The sequence below is a fragment of the Orycteropus afer genome, unplaced genomic scaffold (genome assembly GCF_000298275.1).
Source record: "Orycteropus afer afer isolate SDZICR_OR568_19922 unplaced genomic scaffold, OryAfe1.0 scaffold00836, whole genome shotgun sequence".
Lineage (NCBI taxonomy): Eukaryota > Metazoa > Chordata > Mammalia > Tubulidentata > Orycteropodidae > Orycteropus > Orycteropus afer.
Window position 1 is genome coordinate 290,076 of NW_006922423.1, and position 7,656 is coordinate 297,731.

Below are 7,656 nucleotides of genomic sequence, written 5' to 3' on the forward strand. Positions count from 1 at the left end.
ATATTAGTTCATAAGGGGAAATCAAATGTGAAATGTGAAAATTTTCTAGAATGAAAACACGATATATCAAAGCTCTGAGAAACAGCAAAAACAATAATCAGATGGAAATTTTGGACAATGAATGCATAAATTATGGAAGAAGAAAGATTAAAAGCCATTAACTTAAACTAAAAACATGAACTAATAGAAAAGGTAGAGGAAAAAGAAATCACGTTACCAGAAAAAAAAAGGAAATAATAAAGATCAGGGTAGAATAAATGAAATAGAAAAACAATAGAAAGAATCAACAAAAGCAGAAGTTAGTACCTGGAAAAGATAAAATATTAGACAAACCAGTGACTCAACTGACAAAAAAATAATAAATACTAGAAGAGACAAATAATCAAATTAAATTGATGTCATTACAACCAATTCACCAGAGATAAGGACCATAACTGATGACCATGAAAAATTGTACATCAACAATTTTGAAAACTTAAATGAAATGGACAAATTGCTAGATGCACACAACTTATCCAAACTCACACAAAGAGAGGTAGAAAATTTCAACAGAACCATTATAAATGAAGAGATTAGAGATGCCATTTTAAAGCAGCTAATAACAAAGCCCAGCAACACAAGGCTGGCTGCCCTGGTGAATTCTACCAAACATCCAAAGAAGAGTTGACAGCAACCCCACATAATACCTTCAAAAAACATAGATGAGGAATAAACACTATTGAATTCTTTCTATGAAGCTAGCATTACTCTGATACCCTAACCAGGCAATGACATCACAAAAATAGAAAAATGATAAAAAAATTTTCAATAAAATTCTACTCAACAGCCTTCAGCAACATATCAAAAACATCAAACACAATGATGAATTGGGATTCACACAGGATTATGAGAGTGGTTCAATATTAGAAAATCGGTCAGTGTAATCTAGTACATAAATAAAATAAAGGAAAATAACCACATGATCATATCAATGAATGCATGAAGGCATTTGATGAAATTCAAAACGCTTTCCTAATAAAAATTTACAGAAAAATAGGAATAGAATGGAAATATCTCCAGCTAAGTATTAAATGTATATATGCAAAATCAGCAGCCAATATTTTGCTCCATGGAAAAGACTGAGGACCTTTCCTTTGAGAACAGAGGAACAAGACAATGATGCCCATTATCACTATTTTTATTCATCATTGTACTGGAAATCCTAACCTGACTAATAAGACAAAAAGGAGAAATAAAAATTGTCCAAATCAGAAAGAAGTAAAACTACATTTTCAGATGAGCCTATACTTAGAAGATGTAAAGTTTCCAGACAAAAACTACTAAAACTAATAAAATTTAGCAACACTGAAGGGTAGGATATCAATACACAAAAATCAGTTGTGTTCTGATACATTAAAAAAGACCACTCCTATAAAGTAATCAAGATAACAATATCATTTACAATGGTTTTCAAATTGATGAAATGCTAAAGAATTAAACTAACCAGGGACATAAAAGACATTTGCAAAGAAAATTATAGAGCAGTACCATAGGAGACCAAAAGAAATATACAAAAATGGAAAAAGACACACCATGCTTAAGGATTGGAAGATTGAATGTTGTGAAAATGTCAGGTCTACCTAAAGTAATTTACAGACACATTGCAATCCAAGTCAAATCCCAAATGTATATATATATTTTACTGAAATTGAAAAACTAATGACCAATTTCATATGGAAAAGAAAGACATCCCAAATAACCAAAGCAGTACTGAAGAAAAAGAACAAAGCAGGAAGCCTCACATTCCCTGATACCAAAACATAACCATACAGCCACTATAATCAAACCAGCTGGGTACTGGTTCAATGACATATATATATATATAGAACAGTGTAACAGAATTGAGAATGCATATTAAACACAGCCATCTATGGACAACTGATTTTTGACAATAGGCCAAAGTCCATTTAGTGAGATCGAACTAAAAAAAAAAAACACTGCCAACAATTTGGATTTGACTCATAGCGACCCTTCCTTGAGTTTCCAAGGCAGTATCTCTATGGAAGTAGATTGCTCAGTCTTCCTTTCAAGGAGGGCTGGTGGGTTGGAACCCACCAAATGTCTTAGGCACCACCCTACCAGAGAGACCAGTCTCTTCAATAAATGGTGCTGTTAAAACTGAGTATCCACCTGCAGAAAAATGAAAGAGGACCCATACCTAAAACCATACACAAAAACTAACTCTAAAAGGATCAAAGACCTAAATGTTAAACGTAAAACAATAAAATTTCAGGGAGAAAAATATGGAAACTAATCTTCTATAAAAGTAGAATAACAAATATAACAACAAATGCATGCACAGAAGAAGACAAAGTAGATAAAGGGGGTCACATAAAAATAAAAATCTTACACTCATTAAAAGACTAGTAAAAGAATAAATAGAAAACTTACAAACTGGGACAAAGTCTTTGGTAATGACTTATCTGATAAGAGTCTAACATCTAAAAGCTATAAAAGAGGTGACAGATGTTAAAACCAACCAATGTGTCCACAATACCACATTGCCATTAACAACAAACACTAGGCTATACAGATAAACACATAAACACCTGAGATGATCAGACAGGGATCAGTGAATAGAGGTATACTCTAGACCAAGGATAGACTCAGCTGAGGCTAATCTTATGCAGATACCAGTGATATAGAATTCCTGTAGTCCTTAACAGAAACAGTAGAAGACAGACAGAGAGTAATCCCTCACAGATACCCCAACACTATGGGAGAGAGATTCAATAGAGCTACTACCTCAGGTCCATAGTACTGGGGTACACCAGACTCAATTGGCAAAACAAAATACATAAAAGCATTGTTCCACATCCTACATTGGTGAGTAGCGACTGCGGTCTTGAAAGCTTTCAAGCAGTCATCTAGGATGCAGCTAATGGTCTCCTAGCGTCAGAAGTAAAGAAGAACGCACAAAAAAAAAAAAAAAAAGGCATTTAGAAGCAATCAACTCTAGGACATGAGGGCCCTCAAAACCAGAAGAACCAGATGGTGCCCAGCTACAAATGCCAACCACTCAGGAAAGGATCAAATCTGGAGATCTTGGATAGAGTGGGAGGGAAAATGTGGAACAAAATCCAAAAACTCAATAATGACCAGAATTACTTGTCAGATGAAGTCTGGTGAGACTCCTAATACTATGGCCCTGAAATATATTTGGCACCTGGAATAAAACTCACCTCCAGAGGTGGGGTCTCAGTCCAATGGTTAGCAAAATGTACACACAGACCACTCAACCCAGGATGCTGCACCCACACCCTCAATGGTAATACATCCCCTAAAACAATAAACCAAGGGACACCAAAGGACCAACATTCAAACTGAGGAAATGCAGGACAAACAGGAGTGCATAATTATGAGGGACACAGGGGGAGTTTTGCAGAGTAGGGAGGGGAGGAGTGGGTTAGGGTTGGACATGGCGAATGGGGAATGAAACTAAATGTATGTGTGACTTTGAATGTAAAACAAGCTCTTAAAGAAATTAAAAGAAAAAAAAAATAAATTAAAGCTATAAAAACTACAACAACCCAATAATAATAACAACAACAACAACAAATCACAAAATGGGCAAGGACATAAAGAGAATCAAAGAAAACAATAAGAGCTAACAAAAAAAAAAAAAGGAAAAGATGCTCATGATCATTAGCTACTAAAGAGATGCAAATCAAAGCTACAGTGATATGCCATTTTACCTTTACTGAAATGGCACTGAGAACAATATAGCAAGAAATGATAGTGAGGATGAGGGTATATTTGAACCCCTATTCATGCTGGTAGAACTAAAAATGACACAACCACTATGGAAAATCATATGGTGCTTTCCCAAAAAAGTAGAAAAAGATCTACGCTATGATCCAGCAATCCTACCCCTAGGTATGTAACATATTGTTGTGGTGGTTAGGTGACATAGAGTTGGCTCTGACTCATAGCAATATTACATAGGACAGAACAAAATACTTCCCAATCCTTCTCCATCCTTATAACCATTGCCATGCTTGTGCCTACCATCACAGACACTGTGTCAATTCATCTCATTGAGGGTCTTCCCCGTTTTCACCAATTCTCTACTTTACCAAGAACAATCTCTTTCTTCAGGGACTGGTCCCTTCTGACTACATGACCAAAGTACATGAGATAAATTCTGGCCATTCTAAACTCCAAGGAGCACTCTGGCTGTACCTCTTCCAAGACAGACTTGTTCATTCTTTTGGACATCCATGGTATGTTCTTCTTCTTCTTCTTTTTTTTTTTTTTTTTAAGATGCATTTTATTGAAACATAATTTATGTACAAAACAAAAGTGACATGGGTCAATACATTTTTTTTTCAGTGTTCCCTCCTCTCCCCTACCACCCTTGGCAACCAATAAAGAACATTTCCCTCCATATATAAACCTTTCCTTGACCCTCCACAACAACAAACTGATACTATATTTGTCCTTCTGTGATTGACTTATTTCACTCAGCATAATGTCTCATTTTGTTTATGAATCGTATTATCACTTCCTTTGTTGCTATTGTTCTAGTATTTTCTAAATATTGGTGCTGGTCTTCTTTTTTCATTTTGATGTGAAGGTTTATCATTTTTCTTTGAGGTTACCCTGGGATTTATAGTTTTCTTCTCAAGTTTAGAATAGTCTGTCCTATCTTGTAGTTGTCTTGACTTCCGTACCATTTAGAAGTTCTGTAACTACACAATTTTTCCCCTCTTTTTTGTTTGTACTTTGTAGTTTATAATCTTGTAGGCTTGTTTACTTTGTATATTTCCATAGCTTGGTTGGTTTCTGGGTTATGTCATCATGTGTGTTAATGGTCAGTTGTTTGCTGTTGTTACTTCTCTGTCCAAAGGACTCCCTTTAGCATCTCTTGTAAGGTTACTCTGGTTTTAACAAATTCCCTGCTGATCTGGAAATGTCCTAAATTCACCATCATATTTGAGGGACCATTTTCCTGGGTACATAATTCTTGGTTGGAAATTTTTCTCTTTCAAGGTTTTATATATACCATCACATTGTCCTCTTGCCTGCATGGTTTATGCTGAGAAATCCAAGCTTAGTCTTATTGGTTGCCCCTTGTAGGTAACTTTTTGTCTTTCCTGCACTGCTTTCAGGATTCTTTCTTTGTCTTTGGTTTTGGTGAGTTTGATGATGATATGTCTTGGTGATTTTGTTTTGGGATCTATCCTGTTTGCGGTTCATTGGACTTGCTGAATGGATATATTCTCATCTTTCATCATTCCAGGAAAATTCTTTTCCAGCAAATCTTCAACAATTTTTTGTGTGGCTTTTTCTCTTCCTGTTAAGGAATTCTGATTACTTGTAGGTTATTTCTTTTGATGATATCCCATGTGAACCTCAGGCTTTCTTCATTTTGTTTTGATCTTTTTTTCTGACTGATTGCTTTCCAAAGAAATATTAAGGTATTTGCCTTCAATCTCACTAATTCTGTCTTACATTGATTCAATTCTACTCTTTTGCCCATTCAGTGTCTCTGGTGGTTAAGTTTGTGTGTCAACTTGGCTAGGCCTGGTTGAGTGGCTGGGCAACTGGATGTAGTATTGCCCATGATGAGACTGGTAAGCAACTCCATGGTGAAATCTACTGTGAGCAGCTGAGTAGCTGCCTTTGGGTATGTGGTCTGCTTCCTGTATATAAGAAATACAGCTGATCTTTAGGTCAATTCTCAGGTCCCAACACCACTTGGAAATATTTAGGCTGTTGGCCCCAGCAGAGCAGCTGACAGTCCACTGCTCTGACCGTCTCCATACTCACTGTTTTCATTCAGGTTTTTCCACCAGTTAGTGCCTAATCCACTTCTGTGTAGTTCCTTTCAAAGCTCAGGGCTCCAGGATTATCTTCTGTATCTCTGTCAATTGGTTTCTCTTTTCTTTGTTGAAGAGGGTCTGTTTAGCTTGTCTGCCTATTCCTCCATCTTACTGAAAGTCCCAGCTTTATGATATTCTAGATGTCATCTACAGCTCTTCTGGTCTAGGTCATTGTGTTCAAAGTTTCAAGTCTATTTTTCAAATGATCTCTAAATTCGGGTGGGATACAATCAAAGTCATATTTTGGCTTCTCCTGGACTTGTTTCAATTTTCTTCCACTTTATGTTAAACTTGCTTATAAACAATTGACAATCTGTTCTATAGTCAGCCTGTGGCCTTATTCAGACTGATGATATTGAGCATTTCTATCATCTCTTCCCACAGTTGTAGTCAATTTGGTTCCTACATATTCCAGCTGATGAGTTACCTCTTTGGTTTTTAACATGAGCATAGGGGAAGAGGATGGTGACTCAAGGGTAGAATTTTCACTTTTCATGTGGGAGATTTTGGTTTGATTCCTAGCCAAACACCACATGCACCTTAGGCACAGCTCTACCTGTCTATTAGTGGAGATCAATGGGTCACTATGATGCAGAAGACGTTTCAGCAAAGAATATATATTAAGACAGACTGCAGGAAAAGCCTGGTGACCCTCTTCCAAAATATCAGCTGATATTATGGATATGGATCATAATCACCCAATCTTTTTGTCCCATAAGTCAGAAGAGACTCCATCATAGCTAACAACATCTGAATTTAATTTTCTTCATCTGTAAAAATAAGGCTTGAATTATATAACATCTGTAAAGAAAAACAAAGTTTATTTTAATTTTTAATAGTTTCTTTAAAATACACTATTTGTTTTCTCTGTTTTCAAGCATTGACTGAGAACACATTTACAAAAATGGATTTTAGCCATCCAAGACTCAACATTTTGGAAGGTATAAATTTTCTCAATATGTTGCCTATAAATTACCTCAATTATGTTTTTAAGTATACATAAGGAAAATATGCAATGGAAGGCAAAAAGTCATAAATCTTCTGCAATGTTAAATATGTTTCTAAAATCTATTTTGAGAAGAATTAGAAACACACTTCTTATCACTTTCATTCACAGCTAAGCTGCCTTTGAAAAGTTATGTTTATTTAAATATTCAACTCATTCTGCTACAAGATAAACCATAATTGACTAAATTTTATTGGCAGAATGAAAAATACAGAGAGTATTCCAATGTTCAATTAGGAATATATGTAGAGATACAACTTTATCAGTGTTGACATTTATAAAGTTCTGCATATTTAAAAAGTGATCTATTCTACTGAAATGAGTACTGCTTCTGTAGACACAATATAATATACTTTAATGATCACTTTAATATTGATTTATCAAAATCTCAGGTCAAGATATAATAGTAAAATAGCTATTTAAATTGAATTATTCACAGTATTGATTTTATTACTACTTCTACAGATATGACAGGATGCTTTAATTCTAGGTCCAGGTATGACTGGGCACTTTAATCTGATCTGATTTAGAGAGTCTGAGGGTGCTCTGTGTGAGTGTTTAAAGACTAAAAATATTTTTTAAAATGAAGTATTTCCTGAATTTCATCACCTTTAATATGTTCCCAAAATAGTTTTCTTAAGCAAAATCTCTTTTGCTTTCTTTTTCCTTGACTTCACAGTTTATCTAGACTTACAAAAAAGTAATATTGTTGTTGTTGTTGTTGTTAAGTGCCGTCGAGTCATTTCCGACTCATAGTGACCCCATGCACAGCAGAATGAAACACTG